This window comes from Peromyscus eremicus, unplaced genomic scaffold, assembly GCF_949786415.1.
Source record: "Peromyscus eremicus unplaced genomic scaffold, PerEre_H2_v1 PerEre#2#chrX_unloc_2, whole genome shotgun sequence".
Taxonomy (NCBI): Eukaryota; Metazoa; Chordata; class Mammalia; order Rodentia; family Cricetidae; genus Peromyscus; species Peromyscus eremicus.
This window is the reverse complement of record NW_026734289.1, coordinates 4,438,444-4,461,907: the sequence shown is the minus strand read 5'-3', so window position 1 is coordinate 4,461,907 and position 23,464 is coordinate 4,438,444.

Sequence of the window (23,464 nt, the reverse complement as noted above, 5' to 3'; positions counted from 1 at the left end):
AAAAAAAAAAAGAATTGGTTATTAAATATTCTCAGATTTAAGGTGGAAACTCGAGCCATAAGGCGCCATTTGTAGCTGGAGAATTTTTTTCCAGCTCCCACTGCCAAGTCCTGCCAGTCCCAGAGTGCACTTATAAAATAAACAAACAGACTCTTACATTATTTAAACTGCTTGGCCATTAGCTCAGGCCTATCATTGTCTAGCTCTCACTCTTATATTTAGCCCATTTCTATTAATCTTTACTTTGCTACGTAGAGGAAAACTGAATAGAATGTTCACATCTGTCAATTCTGTACCCTGTGAAAGGGGTATCACCTCACAAGAAAAATGCCAATTAACAAACATATACAGACAAGTAAACAAAACAATACTACAGAGTACACATGAGAGAAATTGTATGAACTAATTACAAAGAAGAAATAAGATAGACAAGCTATTGGCTAACGACTTTAATCCCAACACTTCAAAGCCAGATGCAGGTATATCTGCCTCAGAGTTGAATGCCAGAATAGTCTATGTAATCAGGTCCAAGACAGATAGAATCTAGATGAGCAATTGTCCTTGTGGTAAGATGGAAGAGTAACAGTGGGTATATGCACAAAAGTGGTATAACTGGATCTTGAGGTAGATTGACTTCCAATTATCTGAGGATATCATATTGATTTCCACAGTGCCTGTATAAATTTGAACCTGTGACAGCAATGAATTCCCTTGCTCCATATCCTTTCCAACATTAGCTGTCACTTGTGTTATTGATCTTAGCCATTCTTACAAGTGTAAGACAAAAGCTCAAAGTAGTTTCAATATGCATTTGCCTGATGGCTAAGAATATTGACCATTTTTTCAAGTGTTTCTCAGCCACTTTAGATTCTTCTACTAAGAATTTTATTTAGAGGTATACCCCATTATAATTGCATTATTTGGTTTGTTGTTTAGTTTCTAGAGTTCTTTATTATCTTTTGTGAGAAAACCCAGAAGCACATAGACAAACATGTTGTACTCACTGATACATGAAAATTAGCTGTTAAGTAAAGTACACTCACAATAAACATAGTTAATTACAGTACAATCCACAGATGCATAGAGGCTAAGGAAGAAGAGCAGCTCTAGGGTATATGCATGAATCTCACTGGGAGAAGTATATAGAATAGATTTTGTTGGTGCACTGGAGGCATTTGTAGATGGGAACAGGATTGTTCAGGTGAGTAAGGAAGGGACAGAGGAGAAGACAGGGAAAGATAACTGGATTAGGGGAGATTTTAGCAGGAGACATGGACACAGTGCAGTGCAAACTTCATGGAACCTAATAGGGTGACCCTAGTGAGGAGTCCTAGTTATCAAGAATTCAGAGGCTGGCTAGGTAGTGATAGCACATACCTTTAATCCCAGTACTCAAAAGGCAGAGGCAGGCAGATCTCTGTGAGTTTGAGGCCAGCTTTCTCTAAAAAGTGAGTTCTAGGACAGGCTCCAAAAGCTACAAAGAGAAAAAATAAACAAACATACAAAAAGAATACAGAGGCTGAACCAACCATCTTCTGTAAACACTCAACACTCCCAGTGGTAGGATTGGGACACCAAGTTAGACACAAAACACTCAGCTAACACTTGTCTTGCCTGAAAGATATGCTGGAGCAATCGTGGCTCAGAGTGTCTAACAAAGGAATGACTAGGGTAAATTGTTGCCCAAGCTATGAAAGGAGGCTCATGCCTTACAAAGCCTAGGTGGATAGGAACTGCAATAGGATGGTCCAGAAAACTAGGAAAGGACCAAGTACAACTGACCAAGGAAAATACAATGAGATGATGTATAACTATATTCTGTTATAATCAAAGATTTGTGCCTAGCCTAATTGTCATCGGAAAGGATTGTTTCAGTAGATGATGGGAACACATGCAGAAATCCCTACCGAAACATGAGGGTGAGCTCTAAAAATCCTGTGGAAGGAGAGAATGAATATTGTAGGATACAGAACGGTTGTGAAAACAAGGAAATCTTGGCCCATAGAATCAACAAAGCAGGGTGCATAGGGGTTCAGAGAAATTGAAGTGGCAATCATAAAGCCTGTATGGTTCTGTGCCAGGTCATCTGCATACTTTCTATAGTTGTTTACCTTGGTGTGTTTGTGGGACTTATAACTGTAGGAGTCCTGGTGTCTGGCTCTTTTGATTGCTTTTGGGACCCCTTTCCTCCTATTGGGTTACCTTGTCCAGCCTTGATATGAGGGTTTGTTCCTAGCCTTACTTCACCTTGTTATGATGTGTTTGGTTGATATCCCTGGGAGGCCTACTATTTTCTGAAGGAAAACAGAGTATCAGTGGATTTGGAGGAATGAGGATTTCAGGGTGGTGACTAGAAGGAGTGGAGAAAGGGGAAGGAAGCTGCAAGTTAGGATGTATTGTATGAGAGAAGAATAAATACCAAGAGAAAAAGAAAAAGGGAAATGCATTTAATCTTAGTACAATGATCCTCATTGTTTTTAAGAGCCCCAAACAGCTCAAATGTTCAGTTTCTTTTGACACTCAAGATAATCTCTTGCCTCTCACATCTTGTACAAATTAAGAGACAAGGATTTCCAACAAATAATGCCACAGTATATATTACCATTCAGAAAAAAAAGGAATGTGACTGTGTTCCTGGACCCAACACAAGCAGACATCCCTGGCTCATGTGCATATCACACCAGCCAGAAGATTAAGTAGCCAGGCCACCAGCCCATGAAACTTTCACCATCCACATATTTCCACACACACAATCCTCCAACAACCCTACAGCTGCCACTCCCAAATCCATATCCCCAAACCCAAATTGGATGGATATCCTCTGCTCAAAAGCAAGCCACACCAGTCAGAAGAACAGATGGGCAACCTGTGGTAAAGATGCCCTGTTGGGCCAGAGGCCAGGCGAGCCACCAGAAATCCAAAAAATCTGCTCACTTTTGGACATCATGCAGTCTTTCAATAATCCCCTAACAATATTCTCCATCCCACTTCTCTCTTCATCTCTGTGTTGTTGCCTCAAAATTGGGTTGACTCCTTTCTCTAACAAAGGACACACAATCTGCCAGATGTCTATGTAGGCCACCTGCCCATAGACCTCCCCTACTTTCTCAATGCCCCCTCAACCCTATCTCCAAACTTCCTCTTCTCCTCCCTTTGGTCATCCCCAAACTTGGGCAGATACTCTCTGCTGGAACAAAGGTAACACTGCAAGATTTCAAGGCCCCACTTGAGATGAGAACTCCTGTTCAATCATAGACCACAAAGAAGAGAAGAACAGAGAGCAAATAGAAACCAAGGAATAAAACACCCATCCAAAAAAGACCAACTGAGAAATCAGCACCCAGAGCCACAATCACCTCAAATCCAGATACCTGGACACCAGAATAAGAACATAATAACAACAGCTGGAGTAATTTTTCACTACCAGATTCCTGCTATCCTACTACTGCATGCCCTTGACTTTGCATCACAGGTAAAGGACAATTAAGTCAAACATTATAAAGATGACGGGAGTTCTTAAAGAGGAAGTGAATTGAATCCCTTTAAAGAAAGTATAGAAAGGATAAATGTAATATAGGAAAAAATTAACAAATACCTTAAAGACAGCCAAAGACAAAAAACAGTTGATGGTAATAAATGACCTCTTCAAGACCTGATAATGGAAATAGAAGCAATTAAAAAATGCAAACTGAAGAAATTCTAGAAATGAAAATCTAGGTATTCAAGCAGGAACTACAGAGGCAAGCTTCACTAAAGATTACAAAACATGAAATGAGAATTTCAGGCTTTAAAGATATGACAGAAAATATGGCTATATTGATGAAAGAAAATGTTAAATTGAAAGATTTCCTGAAACATAAGATCCAGGAAATGTGGAACACTATTAAAAGACCAAACCTTAGAATAATAGGAGTAGAAGGAGGAAACTCTCAGCTCAAATCCCAAAAATGATTATCAAACAAATTTTTCTAACTAAAAGGACAGAAGAGAACATAGCCCAGAAAATCTACTAAGCAGAGCTCACAGAGGCTCACAGAGATGGAAAATGCATTTACTACCTGCATGTGTCCACACCTGTTCCCCTGCATATGTGTTACCATTGTATAGCTTGGTGGTATTGTCCAACTCCTAACAGTAGAAATGGGTGGTGTGTCTCTGACTTCTTTGCCTGCTCTTGACATTCTGTGACTTGTACTAGCTTGCTTCATCCAGCTTTGATATGAGGGTTCCTCCCTACTCTTATTGTCACTTGTTATGCAGGGTTTGGTTGATAACCCTGGAAAGCTGCTCTATTCTGAAAGGAAATGGAGGAAGTGTGGATCTGGTGAAGAGGAGAACAATGGAGAGGATTGGAGAAGTGGTGGGAGGGAAAACTGCAGGTGGGATGTATTGTATGACAGAAGAATAAATAAAAATAAAAAAGAAAGATTGAAATGTGGACACAGTGTGGAAAGATAACAAATCCTGTAGCTCTGTTTCAGACAGGTGCAGCTTCATTCTCAAAGGGCTTACATAGCTCTATCCATGAAATGCTTTTTACATGTCTCTGGCTTGGTACTTTTACTCCTTTTTGTATCAAAAAAGGAGAGACAGAGACAAAGAGGCAGAGAGACACAGAGAAGAGAGAGAAACACAGAAAGAGAGAGGAGCTCCCCCAAAAAACTCACTGAACTTGAACTCACAATGTCCCCCAAACTGTAACAAGGCTCTGCATTAATTAAGTGTAGCTCTCCCTCACAAAATGACACTTTCCCAAAGTCCCTATTACCTACCAATATCTGTGTTAAATCTATAGTAAAAGTCTCTTTTTAATCCACATCTGGTCACATGAAGCAGAAGCAGGTGGGTCTCTTCAAGTTCCAGGCCTAGCCTATTTACTACTTAGTGAGTTCAAGGCAAGACAGGGTTAGAATGTGAGACTGAGTCTCAAAACAGATGCACTCAAAAATCTCTACTCAATAAAATTCAGGGCTGTTAAAAAGGTTTGACAAATAAAGTACTCACCTTGCAACTATCACTTTACTTCTGTCTTATAAATACAGTTGCCACATGCATGCTTCTAATCCAGTAATTTTAAGGCAAGATAAAAGGCAGACAGAAGAAATCTTGCAAGTTTATTTACATGTGGTAGTAAACTAAGGATCCTGTCTCAAACATGCTGAAGGGAAAGGACCAACAAGCAAAATGTTCTCTGACTATTATAACTAAACCACAAAACACATGCATGCCTATCCACACATAAATTAGCACACAGATAAAAACTGTCATAAGCAAATAAATAATATAATTACAATTGGATGATGTGGCTCATTACTTTTATTCCAATAATTGGGCAGCAGAGGTAGGCAGAGTTTGGGAGTTTGGGACCAACCTCATCTATATTCTGAGTTCAAGGACAGCTAGAAATACAAGGAGAAACCCTGTCTCAAAATAAAATTTCAAGTTTGATTTGTATTGTCTCATCCTGAAATCATTTTCCAAAATGAATTGAAATGTCTCAGTTTCATCTCAGCAGAGGTCTCATGCCCGGTCCCGCGGGCCAGGTTATTTGATGAGACCCGAGGAGGCACCTCCTGAAAGATCAATGGGGGCGAGAGAGAAAGGAGACCAGGCACGTAAAGGAAGAGAGAGACATTCTGAGTTGCGTCGAGGTCTCCGTTTATTGACTGGGTGTTGAGGCTTATAAACAGGGCTTCAGGCAGGGAGGGGGAACAGGGGAAGCACGGAGAGAAGGATGGCAAATTCCTAAGGGAGGGTGAGGTCACTTTGGTCCCAGGCCCCTGCAGCTGGCTGATTAGCAGGTATTCCAGGAAGTTGTACAGCCCGCGGTTAGGCCAGGAACTTCCTGCCTTTGTAAGGTTTGATAAAGTAAGGACACCGCTGTCCGGAATCGGTCCCCAACAGTTCCCCCTCTTTTCTCAAAAATGGATCAAGTCCATGTGATTGGGGTGGTCCGAGAGAGTCCCTGTCTTAGGCTACACAGGGGGCTTCCCACGCTCGGCAGCATGCCGTGTTGAGCCGGTCTCGGGTGACCTCTGTATGCTGTTGTCTCCGGCGTGGGCCCTGTACTATTCCCGTCATTGAGTACCCTCTAGCAGGACCATGGGGACGTTAGGGCCTTAGGACACTGAATCTGAGTCCTTGATGGGGCTCCTGGCCGGCCTCCTCAGAATCTACTCTGTGATAATGAATCGAGACGTGTCGTGGTAAGGCCGAATCAATCTGATTTTTGATAAATCGAGTCAACCGCTGAAAGGCCCAGGGACCAAAGGTCAAACCACCCGTGCTGATTTTCAAACTTCCTTTTTCTTTGAGCCAGCCTTTCCCTTAATTTTTCCATCAATTCCCTGACAATACCAGTATGGTCGGCATAAAAGCAGCATTCTCCCTTCAAGGCTGCACATAATCCCCCCTCCTTTAAAAAACAGTAAATCCAGACCTCTTATGAGCGAGGTTAAAGATTTCTCCAGAGCAGAAATGGATCTTTCTATGGCCTCTAGGTCAGTAGTCATAGCCATTTGTAACTGCATAAGGTGGTTGCTCTGCACAAGGGCAGTAGTTCCTGTACCAATTCCTGCAGTGATGCCCCAATACCTAACAAAAGGGCAATAGTCATAGACACAGGTTCTCGAGTGTATCTGCCTTTCTGCTCAAAGAATTCCATATTGGAGACTAATTGGACCAGAGCATAAGAGTTTTCCCATTATCAATGGCAAAGCGAGCTTCCCCTTATTTAGTTTTTGCCATCTGCAAGTGTGTCATGGGTTCAGAGGTGGATATTGGAATTCTAGCATCCTCAGTTTAGTGGTACCCAGACATGAATCATCATTTAGTTAAGACATCAGTGATATAAGAGCCAACAGTAATTAGCAGAAGCACAAGGCCAAAAGCCTTATGATGGCTGACAGAGTTCCTTATCCTCAAGCAACTTGGAACTTTATCTCAGGTTCCCTATGACAAGAAATTCCCTTTTGATCTAACATTCTGGGGTGGGGGGGAAACAGGGGCGATGTTTTCTCTCTTCTATAATTACTTCCTGCTGACATTGGGACGTTGTTGTCAAGGCCCTGGAAAGCCAGAATGTTAGTCAAAGACAAGAGGGAATGTTTTATTGACCAGCTGAAGAGATGGTATGCATATCGGCTGAATTGGTCCATATCAGCTTTCAGCAATTTCAGGGCTCATGGTCATTTGCAGTAGGTTGTCACCAGCAAATGATGCTTGGATGTATCTGTCAGCCAAGTGGAAACCTGTTGAGATAGATATAAACTAGGAACAGGAGTTAAAACTTATGAACTTATTTGGAACTTTTAGACCCATAGTCTTAGTAATTGTAGTATTATCAATTTGCCCTGAAATCCATAGTGTCTTTTCTATCTAGAGAACCAAGTATAGATTGGACTGAAATTTCCTTGGCCCAATGAAAAGCATCTGTAAGTCTATATTTAGAACCTGTTTATCCTTTTTAAAGAGACTTATTAGCTTTAATTAATTCTATAGCTAGTCCAGTCATCAATGTCATCAAAGATCTGAGAAGGATAAACTTTACCTGAGTGCAGACTTTTAAGTCTATTTAAAAAACAACATAGATTATCCATTACCCAGACTGCCATCATCCCAGGCTCCTATAGTCTTCATAGTGTTGGCAGGACAGGTGTCAGGACAGCATTGTCCACAATTCAGGTGGCATCTTCTTGTTGTTGTTTCATATCTTCTTTGGAGACCTTGGGAGTCATTGCTAGGAGCTGGGGAGCTCAGAGTCTCTGTTTGCTATAGTAAGCTTTTTATCAAATACTGTAAATGCCATATTCATCAGATCTTTGACAGGTTTGAGGACTATTATCTATTAAATGTATCTGAGCCAAACAAATCTAGGCCTAATCTTGAAAATATCTCTAAGTTTGGTAACAATAACCAGGCCAATTTGTTCTCCTATAGATATATTAGTCAAATATACCTCTCAGTTTTTTTTTTATTTAAATAGAACAGTTTATGCTTTAAACTAGTATCTGAATAGCCAGATGACTAGTATTAACTTGTATTTCTTAACACAAAGGACATACAAACTCAGACATTCAAAACCAAACATACATGTGGCCACATTTTTCATTCATACATTTTTACAACTATGACCCTTTGGAGTCTCAATGTAACAGCAAAATAGCAAGACAAAGAAATCTGAAACATGTTTCATTTTATATATATATATATATATATCTCAAGCCATTTTTTATAAAAACATTATATTTTATCTTAACCAACAATAATTTGAAACCAATTCTCTTAAATGATGGCAAGTATTTGTAACCCACTGAACTCAAATGACCAAAACCCATGTAAATTTTTATTTTTCCTGTGGAAACAAAAGCATAATTTTCCCAGTATCTTGAACTGGTAATTTAACATTTCTTTTTAAGCAATATCAGGACAGAGAAGGGCTAACAAGAGAAGCTGCTGGCCAGCAGAAGAGACCTTGAAGTTATCACAGTAAAGGAAGGGAGGGTCAGATTCTTTAGTGTTCACACAGTTTTTGTCAATTGCAGGCAGTCCCCATTGCCCTGTCCAAAGCTCCCATCTTTGCCCGCCTGTACCGAGAGCACGCACCCCCACCCTCGTGAGAGCAGCTAGCTGGCTGCAGTCCTGATAGCAAGAGAGCTAGGGAGGGATGGAGATGGCCTTTGTTATGCCTCTCTTTCCTCCTCTTCCTCTAGGAAAATAAGGGAGGTTAGTAGACAGAAACAAATAACATTTATACAGACAATCCAAGAACCGGAACATCAGCACTGAGATGACGGCCTCATTCACAGCCAGCAAGCCCTCCTGCAGTATGCAAGCCCCACCTGGCAGGAGCTACCTGTTTATCTCACTTCAATCGGGGAGTGGGGGTGGGGAACTCAGTTCCCTCTATTGTGGCTCACACATCCTTCCAGTGGGCTAGGCAAAGGTCTAATGGAGAAGAAGGGAACTGTCCCATAGCGTCCGTCACAGTCAAGTCAACAATGAGAACAATTAATACATTACACACAAGACCAAGGGCACACAAAAAAACTTTGCCCCAACAAAACAACCAACAAAGCTCCAAGAACAATGACAGCCTGATGTGCTCTGGGGGGGGGGTAACCCTCCAGGCTCAATCATATCAAAAACAATCCAGACTCGAGGATCTCTGTCCTTGATCAAACAGACATCAGGGGCTTCCACATCCCTGTCAGTCAGACATGCACCTTTTTTTTTTTTTTTTTTGGTTCATACACTTTTATTCTGTGACAGTTCTCTCTCTACACAGCTTCTATTCTGCTCTCATGTCTAGCTCCTTTCTTGACTGATTTCTCTATATTTATCTACCTCTAGGTTCTATCTTAATTCCTTCATATAGTTCTGACCCTTCTAGGTTCTCATCTATCTAGTTCTTTCCCCTATCAGCTCCTCTCCTGTCTCCTTCTCTCTCATCTGGGTCTTCCTCATCTTGTTCTTCCCCATCTGGCTCTTTCTCATCTTCCTACTCATTCCTCTAGTCCTCTCTTCTAGCCCTTCAATCTAGTTCTTCCCCATCTCAGTTTGTTCCTCTCAAGTTCTTACCAATCTAGTTCTTCCATTCTCTTTTCTCTTCTCCTTTCTGTGCCCTGGAAGTCCCGGTATATAAAAGGGAGGGTCCGAGCTAAACTGTGTAAAGCTATTACTTAACATCCACCTCTCCTAGGCGGTGTCTCCTTGTGGAATTTACCTTAAGTCAGGAGACTCACCTGTGGGTGGTTATCACTGTTAGTCCTCGGAAGTTGGGTGACCACCTGGGTGGTGTCTCCTTTAGTCCTTGAAAATGGCTAGGGGAGATATCTGATTCCAGAGAAAGCCTTTCCTGGGGCTGTTCTCCAAATGCCTGGAATATGTATGTCTAGAGAGTGATCAGTGCACATTGTTAGCCCTTCTTAGGGAAAAATCAATTGGGAAAACTATGAAGGCACACACGATTTTTATAACAGAATACAGCTGATATATAACAAGCCAAGTAACACCAAAAACTCCTTGGGATTTGGCTTCCTCTGGAGGAATTCCCTGATTCCTCCAGGTAGTGACTTTGCCATAACCAGCTGAGTTTTTATGATATATTCCTACGGCCTGCAGCAGTTCCCCTTTTTTCATTTAGTTAAAAAATTTTTTTTCTTGGAAGAGAAGGAGAGACAGTAAAGTAACAATGATCACAACAAAACATACAAAAAAACCCACAAAATGGCTCTGACAAATTCCCGGGACAAAATACAAGGTGGCACTTCCTCCCATCGTGGGGGAAGATACCCAAAGATGCTCCTAAACCAAATCATCACCTCTGAGGTGGCTTTAGGGCTCTGGGACGTCTCCCTTCGCCGCCAGGTTCACTGTCCGGACACGTCTGCCCCAGTGAGAGCCTGCAAAGTACAAATCGATCGACCGGTACAAAACAAAAGTCCATAAAAACTAAAAAAGGCGTCGGGGACATTTTCCCCGTCTCTGATTAATTTGTTAATATCTTTTCCAACCTTGTTCCAAGTCAGAGGGTGAATTCCTGGTCCATTAATCACTAACCAGGGACATTTCTCCTCCGCGTATTAGAAGAATTTTATCAAATCCTTTTTCTTAACTCTTATTCCTCTCTCCCTAAGATTACCTTTTCATCTCCTTTAGAAAAACAGCCTCTTTAGATAAATTTTTGCCCATGATCGATGGGACGACATACTTACCTCAAGACTCTCCCGCGTTGCACGAGTGATGCAGTCCGGGCGTCTCTACCCTGATCCTCTCCGGGGCCCCTTCCGTTGTCCGTCGTCCGGCAGGTCACCGTGCCTCGAGCCCCACGTTCGGGCGCCACTTGCCCGGTCCCGCGGGCCAGGTTATTTGATGAGACCCGAGAAGGCACCTCCTGAAAGATCAATGGGGGCGAGAGAGAAAGGAGACCAGGCACGTAAAGGAAGAGAGAGACATTCTGAGTTGCGTCGAGGTCTCCGTTTATTGACTGGGTGTTGAGGCTTATAAACAGGGCTTCAGGCAGGGAGGGGGAACAGGGGAAGCACGGAGAGAAGGATGGCAAATTCCTAAGGGAGGGTGAGGTCACTTTGGTCCCAGGCCCCTGCAGCTGGCTGATTAGCAGGTATTCCAGGAAGTTGTACAGCCCGCGGTTAGGCCAGGAACTTCCTGCCTTTGTAAGGTTTGATAAAGTAAGGACACCGCTGTCCGGAATCGGTCCCCAACAGTCTCATGGTTCAGGACAATATCTCTTAAAGTAATTTCAGATATCAGCCACTGGTCCCTGTCAAATCATTCTCAGAAATAATATAGCTTAGTATGGTAGCAGAGCCAAGCAGTTCTCCTTGAATTCAAGACATTTGGGTCTATGAAGGGAACATGAAAATAAGACATTCATCAATAACACACAGAAACAGACACACACACACACACACATGCAAACACACCCACAGACACACAAATATTGTTGAATATACTTTGCTTTGTTGTTTGAGACAAGATCTCACTAAGCATAATCCTCACACTGTATAGTTTAATGGATAATATATATTGAATATTTTAAAACAAACCCCAGAAAACACTTCATTCTATACCAATGGCTCATTATTCAAAGAATGACAGTTTTCTAAACAGGAGGGACCTTTCAAACAATGGTCTTTATATTTCCTTAAACTTCAATAGATCTGGAAGTGGGAGAAAATTTAGACTGTTTCATTCCTAGCTTGTTTCTCCTCCATCCAATCATTCTATGAAATTAATATCCATTTTTTCTTGAACTTCTTCTAATTTAGAAACATTTTAACTAATTTATTTGTAAATTGAGGTATTTCCTTATTTTGTTTTAATGGTAAGACTCCAACTGTGGAAGCTGAAACGATGCCTATAAAAGTAAATATTGTAGCTACCAGTTACACAATGAATTTTTAAGAATATTTTTATAAAATAGATGGAAATTTTCCAAGAATTGTATTGAAATTTTGGGAATATTCCTTTATTTTTAATTTTACTGGAATCAAAATAGAAGGAGATTGTTGATAAACAATTATACAATTATTTAGTAGGCTATCAACACTTTGAGTTAAATACCTGTTATTACATGCAAGATGAAATAAAGAATGACTACAGTGGATTACTAGGATTTCAATTAATAAAACATGAAGAGAAATCACATAAGCCTATACATAATATGATTCTATCAAAAAAGTGAAATTAGCAGTGTTTCTCAAAAGTATTTCCTCCCTAAAGACTAATGAATCATATACTGCCTAAGTTAGGGTTTCTATTGTTGTGAAGAGACACCATGAACATGGCAACTCTTACAAAGGAAAAATATTTAATTGGCATGGCTTACATTTTTAGAGGTTTAGTCCACTATCATCATGGTGAACATAGCAGCATGTAAGCAGACAATGTGCTGGAGAAGGAGCTGGGCATTTACACCATGACCTACAGGTAATCTGGGAGACTGGACATGGTTTAAACATATATGAGATCTCAAAGCCCACCTCCACAGTGACACACTTCCTCCAACAAAGCCACACCCTCTAATAGTGCCAATCCCTATGAGCTTATGGGGGAAAATTCCATCCAGACTACCACAGGTACTAAGTAATAATGTTCACAAAGAAGTATGATATGTCCAGTGTGAGAAAACCATGAACCCATTCTATTGAGAAAGACTAAAAGTATAAGTTTGTTTCCATACTATAATTTATTAGACCATGAAAATTTTGCTAGGGCCCACCTAAGTCCCCATGACAGATTACGTGAAATATTCAGCTCACATTTAACCCAATGTGGGAATAATGACAAGGTTGCTCCTTGTCCTCGAAGTGATTAGGGTGTCCAGTTGTGCACTTCTTCAATATCAATTATGTTTTTTTGAGTTGACTGTTTTAATAACATTGCTGCCAATAACTTTTTTAGGTTAAACTTTTATTTTTCCCATTTTTAGGTACATAATGAAAAGCTATACCATTATTCATTCCAAGGAATCCTGGTGTACTATTTGTTACTCATGGTCATATGTATATGTGAATCAGAACCCTAATTGGAATGAGCATTATAAGAAAGATCTTTTAGACAACTAAAAATAGCTTAGTCAGTAACTTCACTACACCCAAACCTGTACCTGATAAACAGAACTCAGTGACATCTCTCACTAATGACAAGCCGATACAGTCCCAGAACCCCATGACACACACTGGACAATATATAACCAGAAATCAAGAGCAATGCTCTGGTCTACACATCTGGAGAGACACCACATTGATCTACATATGAAAAGTCTCCCCCTAGGATCCCAAACTTCAAAACAGATGCCTATTAGAGACTAGACCTGACCTTCAGTAAACATACTTAGAACAGGTGAGCAGCCTTGAGGAAGGAGTCTTAGGATCTTAGTTAGGAATTAGGAGTGTGAACTTTGTGTGATGACCATCAACATCATAAAATATAATTTTTGTCACACTAACTACACATATTATTCTTGCTCATGACATTACTCTCTTGCCCCAGTTCTTCTCCAGCACTTGTTGTCAGTTGTTTGGCAGGTCTTTCCCATTCTGAATGTAATTACTGTTATGCCCAGAATGTAATCCCAAAGAGACCACTGAAGACCATGGATGTCCAGAATGCAACAGCAAGGTTGATTCTATAGATACAAGTCTAGACAGGGAACTCATTCCCACACCCAATAAAGTGAGGCAGGGAGGACTTGCTCTTTCTTTGTGAGGCTAGCTATTTAAAGGCAAAAATCACAAGCCATTCAGGCCAGTTGGGGGGTTTGGCACTGGTGCAACTCAGATTGGTTTATTTTTATTTTTGAAGGTCTCTGTTCTTTTAATTAGAAGTGTTGGGCCCAGATCGCGACCCCCAGAGAGACCACCAAAGAAGAGCATGCCGGAATGCAAAAGCATGGTTTAATTCTGGATATCCAATACAAGCCTAGGCAGGGACTTTGTCCAATACATCCAACGAAGTGGAGGCTGGAGGATGTGCCCACCTATCTGCAAGCTCAGTTTTTAAAGGGAAAAATCACAAGGTTACATCGTTTAGTGGTGCTAGTACAGGTGCAATTCTGATTGGCTCGCTTCCAGGGGCTTTCTAGAAATCATGGCTTAATCTTACTTTTAAGGGAGTGGTTGCCCACCACCATTTCTCTTTGGCTGCCCTCAGGTGGGGGCATTTGTATGGTCAGTTACCCTGGAAACCAGGGAGAGGACTTTCCATAGTCTGGCAGGCATTACCTCCTGACTATCTTGTGACTCTGTACTTTTACACTTCCTGGTTTCTGGAATCTGAACTGACTGGTTTCAGTAACTAATGGCCTATTCCCAAAAGGAAAAATCTTAGGCCTTAATTTTAGGGTGAAAGCATTTTGGTCTTATTTCTAAGATGGCTCATTTTGGTCTCACAGATGATGGTATGGAAGCTTTGAATTTACAGGTGGGGGATAAAATTATCATTTTGGGGGCAGTCCAGCACAAGTCCCAGCCTTTGTCCTTGAGCTGCCATGGGGGCTGGCAGGCCAAACAAGTACTGACTGTGGGGGCTGTCTCAGTGGTCCAGGCTCTGTCCTTGAGGTGCCATGAGGGCTGGCTGGCCTAGCACGTACTGACTGTGGGGGCTGGTTCAGTGGTCTAGGCTCTGTCCTTGGCTCGTGCACATAACTCTAAGTTGGTGAGGGGTCCCAGACAGTAAACATCTGGCTGAACTTTGAGCAGTCAGAGTACATGCAGAAAGGGAGCTACTGCAAGGACTATGTCTTTTGTTCACAGCCCTCCCAGAGACTGCCTGCTCAGTCTCAGGAAACTGAAATTGAGGCCTGATCTCTGAGAGAAGACGGAGCAGCCTTTTATGGCATCTGCTTGGTCCTTTCAATTACCACAACTCTTTCCAACAGACCAAAACCACAATCTATAGAAACAGCAATAATTTATAATATCAACAAGCTCCATAATTCTCATAAGAGCCAATATAACAAGAGTTTTAAATACAAAAGAGCAAATGACTCAAAACAACTGAAACAAGATTATTTGCCTTATAACATTTGCAGTTTTCCCATGGAGCTCACATATGAGGATCGACCATGCTGTCTCAGGAAAATCCAAGACTCTAGCAATATCTGGTCTCAGAGATAATGGGGTCCCCTGGAAAGCTAAGTATGGCAGCTGAGCACTAGGACATATTTGGAAGGCATATGGACTCAAACAAGGGCCTGGAGATTGGCTTAGATACTAAAGAATCAGAAGGCAACCTGGTGTCAGGAAAATCCTTAAAAACAGTGGGTGGATTTCTGTCTCACTTTTCCTGCAGCTGGTTCTCACCTCTATGACCATGGTAAGCTGTTCTTGCACTGTTCCCAGCATCCTGCTACTCCTAAATACTACAGCAGCAGCACCTTGAGCTCCACATCTCTGGGTTTCATCATCAGGCTTGGTTGAGTCCTTGTTCAGCTAGATCCAGGTCTGCTGTTTCCAGGGAGCAGTTCCAGGGCTGCAAAAGATCAGGCCAGGTGACACTCCATGAACACCTCCTTCAGTTCCACAGATATTTGAGATAGGCAAGAAAAGAGCAGTGTCGGTGCACAAGGCCTGTGAGCTTTTGCAGCCCTGCATTCCTACTTCCCTGGGCCAAGTCCACAAATCACCTACTAAACACACCATCTCCCTGAGACAAACTCTAACAGAAATTCCTCCGGTTCTCTCCTCGCAAGCACTGCAATCTCCAGATGCATCCCCCAGGCAAGTCCCTCACAGACATACCCACAGAACATGCTCACAGGCATTCCTCCTCCCCGGAAATAACCTTCTAGACACTTTCTATTTTTAGCCGGACTCAGAGGATATGGGAATCCTGTAGTGACCTCAGTTTTTGGGAAAGTAGCAGAATGGGGAGTACTTGGCAGCTAAAGTGGAGAGCTTCCCTAAGATCAATGCCAGAGGAGACAGCAGAGCAGCCCATCCACTACAACCACAGGGCTCTGGAAGAGGATACCTACTCTAGACCTGCATTCATACAGGAGCTGGGAACCCAAAGCCACAGCTGACAAAGTACACAGATGCTGAGCCCTGCAAGAAGATCTCATGTGGAAGAGAAAACAAGGCCAGTAGACATAGTAACATAGAAGGTTTAAAGGGATCTAATGAACTCTCTCCCTAGACCAAGTACTAGGGGAAACTAATGACTATTGAGAGGGAGAATTGTGTTTGCCATGGATGAGACTCCTAGTTGGTTATCCAAAACAAAGTGGTTGTACTGAAATCATATAAATAGAAAAAATGAAAAATAGCCTCAGCAGCTCATATTTATTTATGTTCATAGACATATAAATACATATGCAATAGTAATATCTAAAGAGAAAACCAGTTTGAGAAAGAATGAGTGGGAGAATGGAGCATGCTTTCATTTAGCACACCAACCAGCTCCCAAATCATGACACAAAGACTTCTTATTAGTTATGGATGCTTTCTGGTCAAATGGATTATGGCACAAGATGTACATTCTGCCTTATCCACCCTAAAAACACCATGCACACCTGAGAATTTTCTGCAGATCAGAAACTGCCTTTATCCCCAGAAATAAACTTCACAAAATCATACCAATTGTAGCTGGTTGTAGCAAAGTTAGAAGCATTCTAATCATGTATTGCTGAAAGACAATCCATATCACCATCTTTCTATCAGTTTCTAAAATATTTGTAATATTTATAAGACCAACCTGAAAGTGGAGTGCAATGTTCAGAACTTATAGACACTAGACTTTCAGTTTTGCAATCTGTCTTTCCACTACACACAAAAACTGGGCCGTGTGCACACTGGACAGTCATATTACCAGCATCATATCTTCCCATGCCAGATCCTCAGAGTCTCCACATATCCAGGGAATCCATACACAAGAAGGCGCAGAGGACAATGACTAGTGCCCATGTCACCACATGGACCAACAAAACCACAGTCTGGATCATGGTTCATCCAAGTCCCAGCAGAAAAGACTCCTCAACAGACCTGCTCTGAACATGCTACACTCACCATGGCATGGCTTGTGGACTTCCTTACAGCAGAACAAGAGGATAATCCTGGAAAGAAACTGGAAGCTACCTCCTGCTGCTGTTCCTGATTGCTAACACTTCCAGAGTCCCTCATCAGCTAGTACCACCAAGCTGGGCTTCAGGACATTAGCAGTTTCCCTACTGGGTGAGCAGAGTTCAAAGGACTCAGAGAGAAAAAACCCTCCCAGGTGGGTCCTTCCACACTATGATTGGATAGGACACTAACCAGGGGATTTGGTAGTTTATTAAAATTCTCTAATATCCTAGAGCACTTCCTGTTTTTCTTACAAGGCACATGGTTCTATAGGTGCACAGTTCATTACATACTCATTGTCCATTGCAACCAACCTGTTGCTTCATAGCTAGGAAATCCTGCAACCAAACACAGGACACTTTCAAACAGTAACCGTTCTGAAACAAAAGGAAGTCATGAATTAGAACACAATGAAGGGTCTGTGGGAGGGTATGAATGTAGGGAAGACATAGTGATAATATTGTAAATATAATCCCAAATAATTTAGTTAAAATGTTGAAACATGCTTTATGGCTATGTGTTCCAGAGACCAGGGATTTGTATTAGAGGACACCAAGTACTGCTCACACCATTTCTCCTGGGGTATACATCTTAAACCTGGAAAACACAGTTAGGCAGTGACACACCATTCTATCCAGTTCTATTTCTTTGGTTTAAATGGTGTAACTACTCTAATTTGGTTTCACCAAATTTCAGTTTTTTTAATCCAGATTCTTGATTGCCTGGTCTGAGGACCCAAGAAATGGCCAGTCAGAACATTTATTGATCTTGTAACATTGATTATCTCACTACTCATTGCTAAGGTCAACTACTATCACAGCAGGAAAGTTTTCACTCTCTTTCTTGCTCATCCTTCACTCTGCTGTGACTACACCTGCTTTATAGTTGGTCAGTGAACTCAATTCTTACACAAGTTCCACATCATTTGTAAATTCATGATAAAATCTAGAGAAGTTGGAGAATACTCCTTCACTGGTCTATTTTTCCTTCCCACAGATCAGTCAAGGCCCAACCTGGAATTAGTTGCAGGATTCTCTTTCCAGCACTGGAAGGCAGAGGAAGGATTAGGTGTTCAAAGTAATTCTCAATTATATAGTGTGAGGCAAGCCTTGGTTACAAGAGACATTGACCTGAACCAATGGTTCACAACCTTCCTAATGCTGTGACTCTTTAATACAGTTTCTCATGATGTGGTCATACCCCAACTATAAAATTATTATCACTGCAACTTCATAACTGTAACTTTGTTCCTGCTATGAATTATACTATAAAATCTGCACTTTCTGACAGTCTTAGGCCAGTCCTGTGATAGGGTCATTTGATCCCCCAAAGGGAGCCATGATTTCTAAGGTAGAGTAGCGCTGCTATAAAATGACTTAAATGAATACACAAGCAAACACCAGTTAAGAAAAAAAATGCAGTAAAATTCTTAAACTGGGAAACATAGAAAAAATTATCAGTAGTGCATTAAAAGAAAATGAATATTAAAAAGGAAACCAATAATTGATGTTTTAAAGTGACAAAATAATTGAAAGCATATGTAGCTATACTGACTTTGAATCAGATCAGGCACCTCCATGGTAGAGTGAATACCATTAATAAGAGACTGTATGACTTTGTCCCACATAAAATGATAGTCACTGAGTGTTGTAAGCAAACACATGGAGTTACAGCCAGTGGCCTGTATCTCAAACCTCTCATCTGACTTCACTGTATCAATAAGGATTGCAAATATCTCCATAGGAGAATTCACTATTTGGAAACTGAATACTTAGAAGTTCAAGCTATCCTCCATAAACTGTACATCACACAATAGTGTCAGTCTTCATTCACATGGGAGGAATTAATACATGCAGAGAAATTACAGAGAAAGTCTCTCACCATGCCCCATCAGCCCTTTTTTGTAATAGAGACCCCTGCAGCTTACTGCACTCAACTTCAGTCTGTGATCAAGCTATTGCCTAGTCTAGTGCCCCCTGCAGTGTACACAGTGGCCTGTGCCCCTGTCTGCAGGTCCCAGCCCTGTCTGCATGTCAATTCCACTCTTCCTCCCCTTCTGGTCTGAAAGAAGAAGCCATTTTCCACACACATTTCCTTTCCCTGTTGTGCAATGGACAGTCCACTATGTGACTCAAAGTGGTAATTTTAGAACTCTGTGGTGGTGCAGACATTTAATACAGAAATTAGGGTGATTAGTTGGAAATAATAAAGGCAATGTTTTGTGGGAATACAGACAGAGTTCAAGTCCACCTCAACCAGTGTAGGAGACCTTGACTTAAAACTGCTTTTCAAAAAGACTGGAGACTCCCTGTTCAAGAATTAATAAACCTCCATGGCATACCAGGACTTAATATTAGTTGTGACCCTGTAACGGTCTCTTGAGCAGCATGTTATAGAGGCCAGGATTTTAGTGAAAGATTGGGCATTTCCACTGGTTGTAAATTAAGGTTGTCTCAATTGTTACAGAATGTAGCTGGTTAATCCTGGGGAAAAAACTTTTACATCTTATCATAGTAATTTCTAACCAGAATGGTTATCATACTACTTATCTTTTGGGAATTTGGGATGCAGCCCTCTCTTACCTAAATTCTACTTTGTGAACTAATTTCTCCTAGAACTGGAAAGACCATGGACCATTAATTCTATTACCATGAATTCTACTCTTCTAAATCACAGTTTAGCATTAGAGTGCAACTTTACAGAGGAAACACTCTTTACAAGCTCCTAAAATTAATTCCAGTTAGATTTTAAATCTTAATGTTAAATGTTCAAAGTGTAGGACTTCTGCAAGATAAGGGAGGGACCAGGCCTTTTTAAGTTTGGAACTCTGTGTTTCATAGAAACAACACAAACATAGTGCTGGCATTTCACAGTGATGTCAACAAGGACATTTCAAAGCACAGTCGTGCTCCCTAAGAGGGACACATAGATAGCCCAACAAAGGAAAAATAGATGAGCTCTACATGAGCAAACTGGGAGTAAGGGTCATGGGTACAGTGCTGATTGGCCAGTAGCCAGGCAGGAAGTATACACAGGACAAAAAGAGACAAGAATTCTGGGAACAGGAAGGGTGAGTCAGGAGACACCACCAGCTGCCGCCATGAAAAGCAAAATGTAAAGATACCGATAAGCTACAAGCCACGTGACAAGGTATAGCTTTAAAGAAATGGGTTAATTTAAGATGTAAGATCTAGGTAGCAAGAAGCCTGAGCCATTAGGCCATACAGTTTTAATTAATATAAGCCTCTGTGTTTATTTGGTTCTGAGCAACTGTGGGCCTGGAGAAAAATCCAGTTACAAGCTTCTACTCCTCTTACAATGCCTTCTGCTGCCAAGCACACACCTAGAGTCTCATGAGGTATTCCTTATGATTGGCTGAATTAAGAGAAGACTAGGGTCAGTTGATGGTCCTGTACATCATGCAGGCACCACCCAGAAGTAGACAGCTGCAGCATTTCAATCCCATTTGGGCACAAGCCTGAAAGATATTGGTGAAATGTGTAAGAGCCCAAAACAGCTTGACCACAAAGCTGTCATGACAGGCTTTGGGACCCAGGTACATCTGTCATAATAGGCTTACTGGTAGGCAACATCTGGATCCTTATGCTGACACCACCCAGGGATTCATCCAAGGATGGGCCAGCATCTAAGGGAAAGTACCTGACATTCCAAACATTCCAACTCTTACATAAGAATAGATAAGATCAAGATTGACAGATGTCTGTGTGAAGGTGTCAGATCCCCTAGATCTGGAGCTACAAACTCTTGATCCTGGAATTACAGATAGTAGTGAGCTTCTGTATGTACTAGGAATGGAAGCTGGATGTGCTGAAAGAATCATCAGTTTTCTTATCTGGTAACATATTTTCTACCTGAAGTTTTCAGTGAATCAGTGCACTCCAGGTCTTCCACTCTTTCCTGTTTTTGACAAACACATGTAGGTGTAAGAGACAAATTCCTGCAGGCCCACACTCTGTGATTCACACTTGGGGTTTAAAGCGCCTCAGTCCCCACCCTCTCAATCCTACACTCCTGGTAGGAATAAGGATGTTCTAAAGAGACACTTGTATCTCTCCTTTTGTCAACAAGTGAAACAGTGAAATTTTACTACATGAAATTTTAATTTCACTGAGTGTGTCTTTCAGGGAAAAGACTTGAATTCTCCAAATGAGCATATGGGAGGGTTTTATAGATGGGAAAAATTCATTATATGGCTTTATTTACATATCTATTGCCATCTAAGAACTCAAGGGTAGGTTAGTTATCTTGTATTTTCTTTATTGTTCAAAATTAGTCAATTTTTAATAAATATCATGTTTTTAATTTTCATTAATAATTTGCTTTATTCCATTTTCTATTTCTGTTTTCTTTTTTTGTAGAGAATATTATTACTTTGACTCTTTGGCTGGTCTGGAACTCACACTATAGACTAGCCTGTCCTAGGACATCAGAGAGATCTCATCACCTTGTCACCACAGTGCTTGCATTGTAGCTGGGCATGTCACTCACTGGATAATGTGGTTCATTTGATTGGCTTACTGGGGATGAATGACTGAGCCTGCTTAGATAGAGTAACCAGGACACAGGTTCTGATCCTATCTCCAGTAACAGAAAAAGGTTCCCATCAAATGTAGCCTTCCTGCCTTAATGTCTACTGTCTTCAAACTATGAGAAATTTTATTTTTCTTTATTATTGAGTCTGTTATAATTGAAGAATGACCTGGTAAGAGTTCTGTCCTTATTCTGCAGATGGTGAAAGCCAGGCTCACAGAGATAAGTATTTTTTGAATATAGTTAAGTATAAATGTTCATGTAACTCATCCCATCATTCTAATGCCTCACTAAATGCATTTGAAGGAAACTAAGCCAGACATGGTGGCTCAGGCCGGTAATCATGGTACTTAGAATGTGGAGGTAGGAATTTCAAGTTTACAAAGTCATCCAAAATGAGAATGGTCAATGGGATCTGGTGGGAGGACCAGAGAACTTAAGAAGACTGTAATTGGCTTAGGAGGGTGTCCATAGTCTTCCCTGCAGCTCCAAAACTTCAGGGTCATGGCATCAGCAATTGTTAGCTGAGGTATTTACTGTTGGTTAGACTGGTGCTGCTCCTCGTGGTTGGCTGTTGTCCGCAGTGGCCATGCATGGAGGAGAATCACAAGCCATAGTTACCTTTTTAGAGCCTTATTAGCATAGGAGGGGAAAGGGAGGGTGATGGAAGGGAGGAGCAGAGAGGAAAGAGATGGAAGAGGAAGGGTGCACAGAGGGCCCAAGCACTTTTTAGCCTGGGATGCCTTTGAAAGCTGATGACATAATTAAGAACCAATACCTTATATTTACCAACTCAAGTTTACTATTCTGGATAATATTTTTTATTCTTTATAATGTTTTCTGTCCAAAGAACCTAGATCACTTGGGGATAAGACTCTTGTTGTTCATTAAATAGTGGAATAATCCTTCAGGTGGGAGAATTAGCCTCAGGCAAGGATGAGATCCCCAACTGCATACCTAATACAATGTATTCATCCTTGATTGTCTATAAACCAACCGAACAACCAACAGAAATGGACTCAGAAGGGTTTATTCATATATTTGTGCATAAATATTCTCACATGCTTCACATGGAACAAATTCTGTAAGGGAAGAATTTGGGAAGGGATGGTGAGAGGACAAGGAAGGGGAAATTGATTTAATACATATTGTAGTGAGCACATATTCCAGTTATGGGGGAGGAATAATCACTCTTGATTCAGACTTGGAATAACACTCATTTATTCACACAGTAAGATTACAAGCAATATTCATCCTGTCTTCCAAATGGAAGCAGGAGTACCTCTCTAAGTGTACAGGTCAGGACTCGCCATGTCTGTTCCTCTAGATCTTGGGTCAGCCTTCCTCAGGTCAGCAACATCTGCACTGGGGACAGGATCTCACATCTCTGGCGGGGGAGAGTCGTCTCATGTGAGGGACTGACGAGCCCTGTTGGTCGGGTTTGAGGCCTCATCTTTTATATTCTTTTCTGGCTAGGTTTCTAGTCTTATCCTTACTTCCACACATAGCTTACAGCTTATCACTACTCCATTTGTGGTTTACTTACATCACTCTATTGCTTATCACTCCTGACCAGGGTTGCTCACCCTAGGCCTTACATGTTCCTTATACATATTAATTAAAATATGTGAAAATAAATTTTAAATAAAGAAGTGTCCCTGGGAGATAGCTTAAAAGTTAAAAGCAGCACCAGGACGTTACATAGGACAAAGGTTCCATTATATTTAAACATCTCCTGTAACTCTCTTCTGGCCCTGCAATTCCTCTGCACAGACTCCTGGAGGCAAATACCCTCATACATAAAATAAAATAAAGCTTAAAAATGGAAT